Source organism: Pelodiscus sinensis, chromosome 11 (assembly GCF_049634645.1).
Source record: "Pelodiscus sinensis isolate JC-2024 chromosome 11, ASM4963464v1, whole genome shotgun sequence".
NCBI lineage: Eukaryota > Metazoa > Chordata > Testudines > Trionychidae > Pelodiscus > Pelodiscus sinensis.
The window spans coordinates 40,637,073-40,653,738 of record NC_134721.1 but is presented as its reverse complement, the minus strand read 5'-3'; the positions used below and the strand labels follow the sequence as shown (position 1 = coordinate 40,653,738).

At 45.2% G+C, this 16,666-nt stretch overlaps 1 protein-coding gene across 8 annotated transcripts in view; it reads right to left on the bottom strand.

The window, feature by feature from the left end:
- The window catches only part of SFMBT1 (Scm like with four mbt domains 1), a 181,206-nt gene that overhangs the window by 69,522 nt on the left and 95,018 nt on the right, over positions 1-16,666 (bottom strand). The window contains exon 1 of one of the 8 annotated variants that reach the window (XM_075939369.1): positions 12,627-14,577. The exons of 6 other annotated variants lie outside the window; for them this stretch is intronic. The gene's annotated coding sequence lies outside the window, so the exon portion shown is untranslated. Of the gene's footprint in view, positions 1-3,084; positions 4,061-12,626; positions 14,578-16,666 lie in introns of those variants that run through there. One more of the 8 variants, XM_075939370.1, reaches the window with a different exon arrangement.

The following is a 16,666-nucleotide window of genomic DNA, read 5'->3' as shown; positions in this document are numbered from 1 at the left end:
ATTATCACCACTGAAGCGTAATCAGACACTGCAAACTGCCACCAAACAAATCACTGTCTAATTTAGTTAGGTGAAAATGATAAGGACCAAGTTTCCCACTGGAGTAAGAGGGAACAAATTCACTTAAGTCAATTACTTGCAGAGACTTTTGCACATCAAATCACTGCCTGTATTAATTGCCCTCTGACAAGAGTTGCTTACGGAGACACTGTAAGGATAGCTACATTTAAAGGTATTAATGTCACACAGAATGTTACTGTTTTAAACTACTGTACAATACATTTTGCTGCATGTGAAAGACTTCTGATATAGCTCCTAACTAGCTACAAACCTTCATTTGCTCACCAACATTTGCAGTTTTCAGCAAAGCACATAAACATGAGCTTAAAACTCACACGAGCAGGACATAAGCAAATAACAATCTAGGATTTGCTGCACTGGGGCCCAATTCATGAACTAGCTCTGAGAAAGGAAACACCTATCTGACAATCTATACCTTTGGGAAGTGCCCTATAACGCCCATATTCCTCACCTACGTATAATCGTGATAGCGCATATAAAACATGCCTTGTGAAGTATCAGGAAAAAAGGTTATGACAGTGGTTCCCTATCTGTGATCCGCGGATGCCTGGAGGTCTGTGAGGGCATTGCAGGGAGTCTGCGGAAAGATTTTTAAAGTAAGGATCGGGTCTACCGCAGGGTTTGTGTCTTGTCAACATCAGAGCATCAATCCGGATCAGAAGAAGCTCGGCTCCACCCCTCCCCATCTAATACACCTGGCCAGTGCAGTTAGGGGGAGCAACTACAGGCAGTCCCCGGGTTACGTACAAGATAGGGACTGTAGGTTTGTTCTTAAGTTTAATCTGTATGTAAGTCGGAACTGGCGTCCAGATTCAGAGCTGCTCTGCCCCGGGCTTCCTGGGATCAGCCGCTGATCAGTTTCAACAGGGGCTGAATCTGGACGCCTGGGACAGAGCAGCTGGGGCGCTGCCGGGTTGGTCCAGTAGTGCTGAGAAGCGGCGCTGCGGGACCAACCCGGCAGCGCCCCAGCTGCTCTACCCCAGGCGTCGGCGAGAAAAGCCTGGTCTGCTGGGGGGGGGGGGGAGAGCGCGCGCACTAGCTGCGCCCCCCCTCCCCCAAGCAGACCAGGGAGACGCGGAGCAAAGCCGCGGAGGATGCGGGCGGCAGGACCGCGGCGCTTCTCGGTGGTCCCGCTGCCCGTGTCCTCCGCGGCTTTGCTCCGCGTCTCCCTGGTCTGCTGGGGTGCCCCCCCCCCAGCAGACCAGGGAGATGCGGCGCGGCCTTTCTTGCCGCGGAGGACGCAGCCGGCAGGACCGCCCGTGTCCTCCGCGGCGAGAAAAGCCTGGTCTGCTGGGGGGGGGGGGGGCGCACTAGCTGCACCCCCCCCCCAAGCAGACCAGGGAGACGCGGGCGGCGGGACAGCCGAGACGCGCCGCAGTCCCGTCGCCCGCGTCCTTCATAGCTTTGCTCTGCATCTCCCTCGTCTGCTGGGGGTTCCCCCCCCCCCCGGGGATCCCCCCTCCCCAGCAGACCAGGGAGACGCGGAGCAGTTTTTCTTGCCACGGAGGACGCGGGCGGCGGGACCGTGGCGCGTCTGGGCGGTCCCGCCGCCCGCGTCCTCTGCGGCAAGAAAAGCCCCGTTCGTATGTAGGAATCCAACATAAGTCGGATCCACGTAACTTGGGGACTGCCTGTATAGGTAACAACAAGACAGAGACAGAGACAGAGACAGAGACAGAGAGAGAGAGAGAGAGAGAGAGAGAGAGAGAGAGAGAGAGAGTGTGTGTGTGTGTGTGTGAGAGAGAGAGTGCATTAGTGTAATGTATCATATGCATATGATAAGTATTGATTGAGCTATGCATGTTCAATAAATGTGGCGTGTTGCCTTATCCCCCTCCGTCTTTTAAGCACAACACATGAACATGCAAAGCAAAGATAACATCATGGCTCTACAGATGTTCTGGATAGGGCATGGGCCAGTAAGGGCACAGAGGATGGGCCTTAACCAGAGATGGTGCTGGACTCGTGCTAACTCATAGCAGGTTTGGTTGCAGGAAGCACTCCAGTTGGAGATCCTCTGGGAGGCCCTTCATTTTATCCACCACCATGATGAAGAGCTGCATGCACTTCCTAGGCATCCAAGCTTAGGGCAGAACACTGGGAGGAGCATGCCCTGGTCAATGTAGAAGGGGAACGCCACCTTTGGCAGGAAGGTTGGATGAGGTCGTAATTGAATCTTGTCCTGCGTATGGGGTTCTGAGGTCAGGGCTCCAATCTCCGACACTCGCCTTGCTCACGTAACTGCCACAAGGCAGGTGACCTTCCACAAGAGCTGGGAAAGGGAACAAGAGTCCAACAGGTCAAAGGATGGGCTCATGGGTCTAGAGAGGATAGATTAAGATCCCATTGCAGAACAGGGTTCCTAACTGCTGGGTGTAGTCTCTCAAGGCCCTATAACCCAACTGGCCAGTGATAGGAGTCTGAGGTGGATGCTCATTGTACAGTCAAAGCAGTAAGTAGTTGCTCTCCTGACAGGCAGATTCTTGGATGTGGAACCTAGTTCAGCATATCTAAAACCAAGAAAGAAAATCAAGATACCAGGCCAATCTTAAATTTTACTAATGCTTAACCAACTGGTGAGAGATTCTTCAGCTTATAGAAAACAACCTCTCCTTCCCCACCCTCCAAACAATGGATTTTTCTGCAGGGCCTCAGAAAGAAGGAAAAGCTAAAATTCAGAATGATCACCCCCACATACAAGCCATCATTAAAAGAGTAAACCAAAATCGCAACAGTCTAAAACCTGGATCTTGGCAACGAGCCTGACATGTCCACTTGGGGCTCTGGAGGAAAAAAACAAGCAGGTGGGTTCTTCTGTTCAGCCATTGTGCTGAAGAACAGTGAACGTGACCACACAGAGCCAGTGCTCTTACAGCATTAACTTTATTTCCTCCAAGTGAAAGGGCTCTGCTAACTAGTAAATTTTTTGTGGCAAAAACACAAGCACTTAACGCTAACACCCTTATTCTGTTTAAAAGTAGTTTTTGCAGAGTAGGTTCTTACCTGCTTATGGGCTGAGAACTGTGCTTTTTGTTTGCCTTCATGTTAGTTCCATCATTTTGCAGTTTTTATTAGGGCATAGCTAGTTGGTATTCCAGTGGCAACAGACTTCACTGGAGTATGGTGCCCTCCTACTGAAAATTCTTGCACAGAGAAGAGCAATCAGGAAAGACAGTGTACAAAAAATAGAAATGGCAAAGAGCAGACAGCAGAAGCTGGAACAGTTTGTTTGTTTGTTTTATATAAACTTGGAACAGTTACTAGTCACAATGTTTATTCAAATATTTAAGTCTTTGTCCTTTGCACTGGTCAGTGTAAGGCCAAGAAACATACTGGGCCTACCACTTGTGCTTATAGCAGAAGTTGGTTCCTATGTTCTGTATGCCCTCCCATATAGGGAGAAGGCCCTCTTCACTTCCCAGAAGTACCACAGCCTCATTAACTATAACTAGGAATACCTTCTAGCTCAGAAATCTTGAAAGTCACCCTTTAAAATAGAAGGTTGATGACCCGTAATTAAAGAAATACAGAACCAGAAAAATTGGGATATCCCCTCAGTCACACGGTTACTTATTTTCTGCTTGTTAAATCCATAAAGAATGAGGGCAGACTGGAATGATTAGGAATACACTTTAATATGATTAATAGGATTCCTGTCCCTGCCAGAAGTGAAATCCACAGAAAGCAGAAAACTTAGCATTTGAGATGCAGACTTGTTATTCAAAAGTGCTTCTGAACTAGGGATGTTAAATTTAGATTAAACAGTTAATCAAGTAGTCGAAGCAACTTCCATCGACTACTCGCTTGGGGGCACTCGCTATCCCGCTGCGCCTCTGCCTTTGAAACGTAGAAAAGCCACCCACAGCTCTTGTATATTTCAAAGGAAGAGATACAGGAAAGGACCCAACACGTGTGGTCCTGACTACTGTGCCTCCTCCTTTGAAATATACAAGAGGTGCAGGGGACTCTTCTATATTTCAAAGGCAAAGGCAAAGGCGCAGTGGGGGAAACGGCATGAAGCAGTCCCCGCTTGCACAGGGTCCCAACTGCGCACCTCTCCCCGTGGCTCTTATACATTTAAAGGGAGAGGTGCAGCACTTGAGACCCCACGTGATTGAGGACTGCTTCCGTCCCCGCTCATGCCATTTCCTCCCCTGCCCCCCCACAGAGATGGCGCTGAGAGGAACAGCTCCCTCAGCATCGGCTCCTGCCCCCCCCTTGGTGTCACTGATAGAGAGGCAGTAAGATGGGGGGGAAGCAAACAGTCGAACAGTGACTCGACTACCAGATAAGCCTACGCTTATTGGGTAGTCGATTAGTTGATTACATCCCTATTCTGAACCAACCATACATCCCTATATCCAGGGCTCGCCGAGCCGCAGCGAGCCCCGCACGCCAGCCCCGCTCGCCAGCCCCGCTCGCCAGCATTCTGCGCATGCGCAGATCGCCCAAACCCAGCTCTTCCGGGTTGTAATCGACTCGCCACAGGCGAGTAGATTACATAGATTGTCGAGCCCTGCCTATATCCCACATCCTGAACTGCTTACTCTATGATGTATTATGCATAGCTCCTTTGACCCCCATTAAAATAAATCTTTATTGCAAAACCAAAACATCCATCCACCTACCTAAACACTGTGAGCGGAAGCAGAATAAAGCTTGTTTGCATTAACAGGTGTGTTGTGAGCAAGACATGAGAAGTCATTCTTCTGCTCTACTCTGCGCTGATTAGGCCTCAGTTGGAGTATTGTGTCCAGTTCTGGGCACCACATTTCAAGAAAGATGTGGACAAATTGGAGAAGGTCCAGAGAAGTACAACATGAATGATTAAAGGTGTAGAGAATATGAGCGATGAAAGGAGACTGAAATAATTGGGCTTGTTTAGTTTGGAAAGGGAAGACTGACAGGGGACATGATAGTGATTTTCAGGTATCTAAAAGGGTGTCACAAGGAGGTGGGAGAAAAATTGTTGGCCTTGGCCTCTGAGGATAGGACAAGAATCAATAGGCTTAAACTGCAGCAAGGGAGTTTTAGGTTGGACATTAGGAAAAAACTTTATGACTGACTGTCAGGGTGGTTAAACCCTGGAATGAATTGCCTAGGGAGATTGTGGAATCTCCATCACCGGAAATATTTAAGAGCAGGTTAGACAGACATCTATCAGGGAGGGTCTAGACAGCACTGGGTCTTGACATGAGAGCAGGGGTCTCAACTCGACAACCTCTCGAGGTCCCTTCCAGTTCTAGTGTTCTATGATTCTATGACTCAGTTTGGGCTCTCACTGGACTCTCACTATATAGAGTATTACACTGAGATCATGCAGTGCTATGAGAAATCAAACCTGTAGGCACCAAGGCAACAGATCTGAGTTCACATACAATTACCAGAGCATTTTTTGCCATTGGAAAATGGGAAAGCAGCAATTTAGGTGGTTCCCCAGAAAACAGTATAATGGGCATTATACTAAACTGTAAATGATGTCTTTTATTGAAGTTCATCCCCTTTCTCTGAAAAGCCAGGTGTGTGTGTGTGTGTGTATATATATATATGGCCCATTCGTCTCAAAAGACGGTGGTAAGCAGTGGCAGTGACAATCTATGAGTTGTGCCTGGATCTGAAACTTCTTTCATGGCTTATGCATCCAATATTGGATTTGCACAGTCAATTACAATAGCTACATGCCAGTCTACTTCAGTTTTCATTCGTCTGAGAATTTTTCCTTCTGAGGCAGAGTTCTTTTGCATGACTTGCACAGGTCCTATCAAAAAATGACATGCCCTGTAGTAATAATTGTCGCCAGGTATTGTGATCTGATGACGTAGATTCCCAAGAGCTTGAACTGATGTTAAACCTTTTCATAGTGTTTTTACATATATCCTTGAATCTTAATTTTGGCCTTCCTCTTGCCCTTGCTCCACTTGTTAGTTCACCAAAAAGGATTTCTTTGGAAAGGCATTTATTACTCATTCTCCTCACATGGCTAAGCCACTGGAGTCTTCTGTTGTTAAGGATCGCAATGAGACTGGGTATGCCAGCTCTTGATAGGACATCTACATTTGAAACTTTATCTTGCCACTTAATATTCATGATTCTGCGGAGGCTGCAAAGATGGAAACTGCTCAATTTTTTCCTCTTGACACGAGTAGGTAGTCCAGGTCTCAGATCCATAAAGCAAGACACTTAATACGCACACTTGGTATGTCAGTATCTTTGTTTTCAATGTCAGTTTGGTATTGTTCCATGCTCGTTTCGTAAGTCTGCCAAATGTTGTGGCTGCCTTCCCAATTCTGATGTTCAGTTCTTTATCCATGGAGAGATTTGTGGTGACAGTAGACCCAAGGTAACAGAATTGTTGAACCACCTCTAATGGACTGTCATTCAGAATGACCTTGGGTGGTTGAGATGCACTTTGAGCAAACACAACACCTTCTCTTCACGCTTATGTTGAGAGAAAACAGTTTACTAACTCTAGACAGACAATCCATCAGTGCCTGTAGCGTGTCTTCATTATGTGCAACAAGCGCTGCATCATCTGCAAATAGGAGTTCTCTAATGAGGACTTTCTTGACCTTAGTTTTAGCCTTGAGTTGTGTTAGGTTGTAAAGAGAACCATCTAGCCTTTTGTGGAGAAATACATCACTGTGTGAGTTTAGAAATACACAATTTAATAGGACTAAGAAGAATATACCAAAGAGGGTAGGAGCAGGACACATCCCTGTTTGACTCCACTCTTCACCACAAAGGGTTCAGATGTAGATCCATTATAGTACACTGTTGCTTTCATATCTTCATGAAGAGATATTATGAGCTTGAGTAGGGTTGGTGGACAGCCAATCTTCGTTAACGCTTTGTACAGTCCTGATCTACTGACTGTATCGAATGCCTTTGCTAAGTCCACAAATACTACAAACAGCGCCTTTCCTTGCTCTCTACATTTTTGTTGTAGTTGTCAAAGAGAAAATATCATGTCCATTGTTGACCTGCCAGCCCTGAAGCCACACTGTGTTTCTGGATAGACTCAATCTACGAGTTTTTGCAGGCAATTAAAAATAACATGGGCAAATGCTTTACCTGTAATGCTTAGCAAAGAGATGCCTCTGTAGTTGTTACAGTCCCCCTTATCGCCTTTGTTTTTATAGAGAAAAATGTTTGCGTCCCCCATATCTTGAGGGACCTTTCCTGCTCGCCAACATTTTATAAGTCAGTCACAGAGGAAGGGGATGAGGACAGCCTTGTTAGCCTTCAGGACTTCAGCTGGAATCCCATCAGTACCTGGTGCTTGTCCACTGGAGAGAGCAACAAGTACTTGGGAAAGCTCTTCCACCGTAGGCTCTACATCTAGCTCTAACATTTCTGGAAGAGTTGGAATGAGGTTATCAAGTTCAGGATGTACTGTACGCTCATGGGAGTAAAGACTTGAGTAGTGTTCCACCTATCGGGACATCTGTTGGTTTTTATCTGTGATCACCTGTCCATTCAGATGTTTCAATGGAGCAACTTTGGTAACATTTGGTCCAAGTGCTTTCTTCAGTCCATCATACATCATTTTCAGGTTGCCCATATTGAATGCTTTTTGAATTCCAGAACATAGATTAGCCCAATACTTGTTTGCACACCACCTGGATTCTCTCTGAAGAACAGATCTTGTATGGCGGGGCTGATCTCTTGAACTTTGTGATGGATTCTTTGTGTTGTTCAGAAAAGCCTTTTTTTTTCCTTCAAGAAGAGGCCTAAGAATGTCAACGTTTTCATCAATACAGTCTTTGTTGGGAAATGTCTGTGTTCCAAAGGCAGATGTGGCACATTGATATATTGCAGCACTCAGCATGGTCAGGCTGCTGGACAGGTTTGTCTTCCATTTTGTGAGTGAATTCTTCTACAAAGACAGAGCATTTCAGTGCATCTCTAGTACTGAGAGGGTACGTCTAAACTACATGCCTCTGTCGGCAGAGGCATGTAGATTTGTTTTTTTGGCAAAGGCAAATGAAGCCGCGATTTAAATGATCGCGGCTTTATTTACATTTACATGGCTGCCGTGCTGAGCCGACAAACAGCTGATCAGCTGTTTGTCGGCTCGCGTGCTAGTCTGGACGTTCCCCCTGTCGACATCAAGCCCTTTGTCAGCAGCCCCGGTAAACCTCATTCCACGAGGAATAACGGGGCTGCCGACAAAGGGCTTTGATGTCGACAGGGGCAACGTCCAGACTAGCGCACGAGCCGACAAACAGCTGATCAGCTGTTTGTCGGCTCAGCGCGGCAGCCACTGTTAACCGCCTTAGGGTCTCCACTCCAGATTATCGTCTGGGTTTACTTCCATAGCCTTTGGATCTCCTGAACCTACCCACAAAGCAGTGGGGAATTTTCTGTCAGGGTTCTCTTCCCTGGAGTGACGTAAGAAGTCACTATCCTTTGGATGCCGGTGACCAATCATGGTTCATACGCCAATCGGATTATCCAAAGTAATCCAGGAACCAAAGTATCCCAGACCCTCAACCAGCAGAGTGAGGGGGTAAGGCAGCCTTATTTAATGGAGGGCTGCACTCGCTACATTACAACATCGTCATTGGGCACTTGTGACTTTTAGTCAGAGCATCGGATACTGCCCAATGTTCCATCACACCCTGGTAATGTTGCCGCTGCTGGTGCGTGGCTGCATATTCGCACGACAAAGCGCACTTATTTTGCAGCAAACCTCTGAAAAGAGCCCCGTCCTGCCGCCACCTGGAGACATGCCAGGTAGCATGCAGCTCTGCCAATCCTTTCTCTGAAAACCCAGGTATAGAAATTAGTAATCCTTCCCCCCATGCCTCTCAAAACCCCTCATTGAAGGTTAGGTGTTTGAGATGTTATTCGATTCCGCTGCTATCTCTGTCACTGCTGAGGAGGGATCTAAGAATAGTCACCAACATGCGGCAGACCAGCAGTGGCAACATTACCAGGGTGTGATGAGACATTGCGCCAGAAGTATGCAAATGAGGCTAAGCATGTAATATCGCCAAGCCTCATTTGCATACCTAATGAGCCGCCATTTTTGCAGAAGAGGCTCTTGCACCAGGAGGAGCTGTCTACACTGCCCCTTCTTGCGCAAAAAAACCCTCTTGCGCAACGCCGTTATTCCTGAAAATAATCAGCGTAGCGGCATTGCGCACGAGGGTTTTTCTTTTGCAAGAAGGGGCAGTGTAGACAGCTCCTTCTGGCGCAAGAGCCTCTTCCGCGAAAATGGGAGCTCATTAAGTATGCAAATGAGGCTCGGCGATATTCCACGCTTAGCCTCATTTGCATATCTCTGGCACAAGATCGCGCCAGTGTAGACATAGCCTTAGTGTGGTTACTGAGCAACCCAAGTGGTATCTAGACCACAGCAACAGTTAAGACCAAGAGACCTCTACAGCATGTGCTGAGAGCCAGCTGGCTTTTAGCTCAGGGTATGTCTACACTACCCCGCTAGTTCGAACTAGCGGGGTAATGTATGCATACCGAACTTGCTAATGAAGCCCGGGATTTGAATTTCCCGGGCTTCATTAGCATAAAGCCGGCGCCGCCATTTTTAAAAGCCGGCTAGTGCGAACCCCGTGCCGCGCGGCTACACTCGGCACGGGCTAGATAGTTCGAACTACGTAGCCATTCCATCTAGCCCGTGCCGCGTGTAGCCGCGCGGCACGGGGTTCGCACTAGCCGGCTTTTAAAAATGGAGGCGCCGGCTTTATGCTAATGAAGCCCGGGAAATTCAAATCCCGGGCTTCATTAGCAAGTTCGGTATGCATACATTACCCCGCTAGTTCGAACTAGCGGGGCAGTGTAGACATACCCTCAGATAGTAGAGGCTCCTATACTCTGCTTCAGAGATCCCAGGTTCAAATCTGCCCGGTGGCAGTTACACTTGCATGGCATCTTCCTTTGCTCTGATATTTACACACATACTATGCTGTTTTCACCTGCTAAGAGCCTAGTGGTTTCTGCTGTTTATACCTTTCCACCCAAACTCATGATTCTTACTCTGTGACTTGTCAAACTGGCACAAGTCAAGAATAAATGTAAAATTTAAACTCATGTAAAATTAGCTAGCTAATCTTTACAACCCACATGTGAAGCAGATTGTAAGGCCATTCTTACAAACCGGGTTCTGAGACAGGGAGTATATAAAGTGATTTACTCAAAACTGTACAACAAGCCATCCATCAGGACATGCAGGTGAAAGAAACCGGACACAGGGATGAATTTAAGTTACAGGCATCAACTTTATTAGCTAGTGTCAGTTCCCATTGTTTAAAACTCTCCCCACCTCCCACATATCATAAGTAGGCCCAGTACAGTAGTAACGAGTCCATCATATACTCCACAACTCTCCTAAGCCCACCTCTAAGGCTCAACTCACTTTTGAATCCTCTATCCCCCTTCGCCCGCCCTCCCTCCTCCCTCCAAACACCAGGAGGGAGACAGAAATACTGAGCACAGACCTCAGCCTACAAGGAATTCAAATCCCTTCTTCTCCCGCAGGGTATATCTGTACTTCCAGCTGAGAATGAGATTCCCAACTCAAGACAGACTTGCATTAGCTCTAGTTGAGCTAGCCTGCTAACAAGAGAATAGAGCCATGGCAGGGAGAGCTGGCAAGTGGCCCTGAGTGGGCACCCACCTGAGACTTTAGGCACAACCTGCAGCGATACTATTTTCAACACACTAGCTCCATCAGGCCTAGCACAAGTACATCTCCTTGGGTTTGGAATCACACTCCTCTCTGGAAGTGCAGACATACCCACCAGCACAAAACCCACCAGCAAAATCCCAAATCTCAGACCTCTGGGGACTGACATTATTGGCTTTTCTCCACACCTGACACCATCTACAAAAACAAACAAACTTTCCTACAAAACCCTAATATTAACTTCTGCAGCCTACTCGGACTTAAACCGTCCCTCTATTATGCTGCATGGATGGTTAAAAAACCAAAACCCCAACCCCACCAGATACGACAATCTGACCCCAACAGGGAAAAAAATTCCTTCCTGACCTCTCCCCCGCCACCCCAAAGAGGCCAGACCCACAGCATTCTAAACATACAGCTCCTACACAACAACTACAGGGAACAACAACTAGAGAGGAGCAAGAGGCTCAGGCAGCAGAAGCTTAAATTAATGGGATGGGGTGGGGGGATGCAAACCAGAAGCCAGTCAGGTCCTAGCTCCTCATCTGGATTTGGAGGAAGAACCCAGCCCTGCATTCCTAGGCATGCACTCTATCTTCCTACTGGGCTGCCCACCTTGCTGCTGCTTGGAACAATCTTCCCATCCCGGGAGCGGAAGGAGGAAATGGTGACAATGCACTATTAAAGCCATGATTAAATAAAATAAGTTAGTTCCTTCATCTCAGCCTTGTGCACACTCGACTATGCTTCCTAGTCTATTACTTCAGTTGCCGACCAAATGGAATTTAAGAACCAACGAACAATACTCAAACAGCATATTCCAAAGCCTCCTCATATTTACTGCTCATTTCCCCAAGCAAAAATTATATTGTTTGGAAAAATATATTCAAGGGACATGCTTGATTCAAGCATTAATACGAGATGCTTAATCTTATTATTTAAATTTAACCTATTTCTTACTTGCATCCTGTCATCTGGAAACAGTGATTCTTTAATCTTTTCTATAGATAAGTTGCAAGTGATTGTGTGGCTGGTGCAACAGTCAGAATTAGAAGGTTTTTAAAGCAGACTATCCCCTGCTCTCTCCAGCTAGTTACTGCAGCAAAAAAAGGCTACCACGGGGGACCCCGTGGCTTTTACTACATTTAAAAGGCAGAGGTGCAGCTGAGAGAGCGACTGCCCCCCCCCGCCATATCGACTAATGGAGTAGTCGATAGAAATTCCATCAACTACTTGATTAGCTGATTAATCAAAATGTAACATCCCTAACACTGGTTACATGCCTTCCAGGAAATGAAAGAAAAGCTTTTGTATTTTCAAACAAGTACAACACTAAATAGACATTCACAATATGTGACACTTTCCCTAGTTAACTGCTGCTATTATTGCTAATAGCACTAGAACATCTGTTTATCCATACATGCTATGGAGTATAAAGATCACAGAAAGATTATTATTAACAGAAAATGCAGATGTCTTTTGAAATGGTTATTATACTAGATTTGGGGATAAAATTCAGTGTAAATTATTTTAATTCTAATTTAAGTACAGAGGCCAATGAAATCTTAACTATGGAATTGTAGTATATGCCTCCATAATATTGTGATATGGCTTGATTCATTCAAATGTGTCCTCTTCCTCAATGCCCAGATTCTACCATAATATATAAAATACGTCAATAAAATATTGAAACAGGGCTTTTAAGTCATGTAAAGGAAACACAGATGTGCAATGTCTACTTAATTCATTCCCTGAAATTAAACGACTCCTTCCAGAAAATCCTACACAAAATTGCTGTTTCTCCTAAAGGTTATGCTAAATGCAGGCAGAGAAGTATCAAGCAGGAAAAACTAATTTTTATGTATAGGATTGTACAGAGTTTATAACATGTAATACATACTTCTGCTTATTTCCTTCCTGCTCCGCACAAAATAGCATTTCGGTTGAAATGGTAACACATTTTACCCACTTCTCAGAACAGCTTCTAAACCACAAGCTATATACCTAAAACAGGCAACTCCCACAAAAATCTTAGCACCTAATTTGCTTGAGTAGAAAAGCAGCTAGCACGTAACCATGCAGACCACAGGACACACTCAGATCTCTTCAACCAGGGATATATTTGCAGCTATTGTACCAGGTCCAAGTTTGGTGTGTCATGTTTAAATGTGGTTACCTCTATAATGATAAACATTAATGGTTAAGACTAATCCTCATGATTTTCAAAAATAGGAACAAAGTTTGGAGGCTAACTCCTAAAAAAGGTGGCCAAATTTTCAAGTGTGACAAGCACTCAGCAGCTGTTACATGCTCAATACTACTAAAGAATTGGATAGTTTTTAGGTTTCTAAATATGCATTCAGTACTTCAACTTTAGGTCCCTATTTTTTGAAAATTTTCACATCACTATGAGGGATGGGGATGGGACATACCTATGAAACTGACCATCCTCAAAAACTGATTCATTTTTAACTCTCTCCAAATTGGGCGTCAATTGTGTCCTGCTGTTTATTCACACTAAAAAGTCACTCACTTGTAGCCTGTAACCGTGAAAAGGACTGTTGCTAAGAAGAAATTAGGCAAATAATAAATCATCTAATAAACCATCTTGTTAGTCTTTAAAGTGCTACATAGTCCTGTATTTTGTTTCAGCTACACCAGACTAACACGGCTACATCTCTATCGCAAATAATTAGAAGGGGGAAGAGTTCCTCATTAGACAAATCTCTCAATTACTAATATGTCAGAAGGGGTCTAAGAAGTTTGTTTTCAACCATCTCACTGTTTGTTCTGTGCGGCATTTAATGAAGGCAAGTGACTCAGATATCTAAACAGCAACTCCACTGCCCTGCAGCCCTAGCCCTGCAAGCTGAGTTGGCTGGCGGGTGTCTATTTGCTGCGTAGAAATACCCTAAGGAACCATTCAAGATGAAGCGGCCCATTAACCCCCTTGCAGTTAGAGGTGGAAAAATGGTGATTAGTGGGTTAAAGAATATTTTAATAAACCACAAATCATGATTTTTAGAGCCTAGCAAAGTTAGGAATTTCAGCTCTCGGGCTCATCATTTGAAGGTGCTCTGCAGGTATCCTTTGAAGAGGAGGACAGAGAAGCCAGATACGGAGAGATCATTTTGTGAGAAGTCTTTGTCCACAGTGTGGGCATTACAATGTCTCCTGGTGACACTGCAGTCTAAGAGCTTGTCTACACTTGAAAAACATTACAGCTTAAAATGTCACTGACGGGCGTGGATTTTTCACACCCCCACGTGACAAGGCTAATATTTTAGCATAGACCAGGCTTAGGCAGCTACATTCTGCCAAATGAAAAAAAAAAAAAGCCTCCAGTACTTGCAATTTCATAGTCAAAGCTTTACTTAATGCTCTTATCTATTGTACAGGTTTCCTGATAATTAGCTGCAATTTTCCCTCCCCAGAGCAACCATCTACCCTCAGGTACTCCAATACTTCCCAACGATGTGAGTTAGCATGATGACTAGATTGCACTGTCCGTGTAAAAAGTCCCTCTGGATATAACATTGTAAGATGTCAGTAAAAGCATCTCAAAGTTGTCTAAGGTGTGAGTATCTCAAAGTGCTTTGCAAATGCTGCAATAAGCCTCAATAATCTTCCGAGATACATATTAGTCCTACACCACGGAAGACGACACTACAAAAGATCAGAGAGTACATGCAGGCAATCAGTTCATGATGGAGTGCTCAGATATGATGGTGACGTGAAACATACAGCACCCAGCTGAAAGCTCATCTCCTGGCTACTAGCTCTGGTTTTTAAACAACAAAAGCTATAGGGGTAGCCGAGTTGTTTTTTCAGTTTACCTGTACAGACTAACGAATAGTCTGATAGCACTTTACAGACTAACAAAACATGTAGATGGTATCATGAGTTTTTGTGGGCACAGCCCACTTCTTCTTCAGGGTCCTCTGAAGAAGGGGGCTGTGCCCACAAAAACTCATGATACCATCTACATGTTTTGTTAGTCTGTAAAGTGCTATCAGACTATTCACTGTTTTTTCAGTTCACAAAAGACAGGGATGAGAGAAGGCAGAATGAAAACAACATGATACAAGAAGGAGGGGGAATTCTGAGATCCTATGAGTACCAAACTCCTTTAACCAAGACCAGTGTTTCCCAATTAGCGCTCCAGGGAACCCTGGGGATCTGCGAAGCAAAAGCAAGGGTTCTGCAAAGAGCCGGCACTCTCCCGCCCCCTGTTAAAGAGACAGAACCACGGAGAGGGCTTTTTTTTTTTGGGCTCAACGAAACGTGGCAGGGGCCTTTTTTTTTTTTAAGGCAACTCTAGGGGTTCCGTGGCCAAATAAAATTGGGAAACACTAACCTAGACTGCTTCACAGAGGAACCACCCCAATTTAAGTAGCTCCAACATATCCCTGATCAGTTTGGCCCATAACAGTAAAAGGCTTTATACAGCCACTGTCATTTACATTACAAAGAGGATCTCACTTTCTGCTGCTGTTAAAATCCTCACTCTCTGGATCTTTGCTTCCACCTCTGTAGTTCCTTTGAGATGTTATAAAATAAGTAGATTCTTTTTCAGACACCTCAAAAAGGGAGGGGGGAAATTGTGTGGAAAAAGTGTACTTTGTCCACCTCTTCACCAGCAGGAAGTTTGATTGCTGAGGCATTCTTTCAAAAGGAAGACTTTCCACCTCATTTAACTTACAAAAGTCTGTGCCTCCCGCAAATGACAATTTATTTATAGCAGTAGTATTTGCTGTATAATAACTGATTGGGGAAGGCTGTAAATGAGCATCACTGCATATATATGGAAACAATGATAAAGTAGTCATCACAAAGCTACAGAAAATTTAAATAATATTCAAATAAGGCAATCTACATAAATCCCCCCACCTGAATTTTAATTTTGCCGTATTTATTTCATAGCTTTGTGCAAGCATGAGGTAAGTCACTGCGGAACATCTCAGCAAGTTGTTCTTTCTCCATCAGGGGAAGGCAGTATGTTGCCCTTTAAGGAGGACCATATTAGCTGACTGTGTGTGTCTCCAATATGTAAGTATTGGACTGAAATACAGCAGAAGTGGAAAAGGGCGGGGCACTGATTCTTCCTGCCGGGGGAACACGTAGGATGAGCTATCACAAATTTCTAAGAGTGCTGTGCACCAAAGAGACAAGTCTGATGATTGCTGCCGATGATCCAAGCTGGCAGCCCACTAGCCCTGGACTGGAAGACATCTATGCACCTCCCAAGAAAATCAATGTGTCATCAATTTCAGGGGGAAGGGGCCGGGGAGAAGGGGAAGATACTGCTCCTTGTGCAAAGTGTTAGCAAACTCAGAGATCCCATTAGAACTGGCACCCATGTTAGGGTAAGGCTTTGCAAGGGAGACTATAATTTGATACGGGGGAAAACAAGAAGGGGAGCTGCACCAAACCAGCCACAGATATATTCACAAACTAAATGCTTCATGTAACACATTGGTGTTATGTGATTCATATGCAAGTCAGGCAGCAAGGGACTCAACGCCATGGCAGCTTCCTGGAGCAATGCACTGCTGAGGGTAGGAGTAAGGGAATGGATTCGGTTGGACTCAGCTGTGAACATGCCAGGTGATTAATAATACAATAGGTTTTATTTTTACTTTAACTCTTTAAAATTCTCTCTAGAGCAGGGGTGGGCAATAATTTTTGAAGGGGGGTCACTTCACAAATTTCAGAAGTGGTTGTGGGCCACCCTGAAAGGGACAGGGTCTTGAACTTCAAAGCAAGATAGGAATAGGAAGGCCCAGCAACCTGAACCAAGCAAAACAGTGATAGAAAGACTATTTCAGGAGTTCTCTAACTGGAGGTTGTGACCTCTCAGGGGACTGAAGGTTTCTCCATGAAGGGTCAGGAGCGGTCAGCTTCCATCCCCAAACCCCAGCATTTAGAATAGTGTTAAAT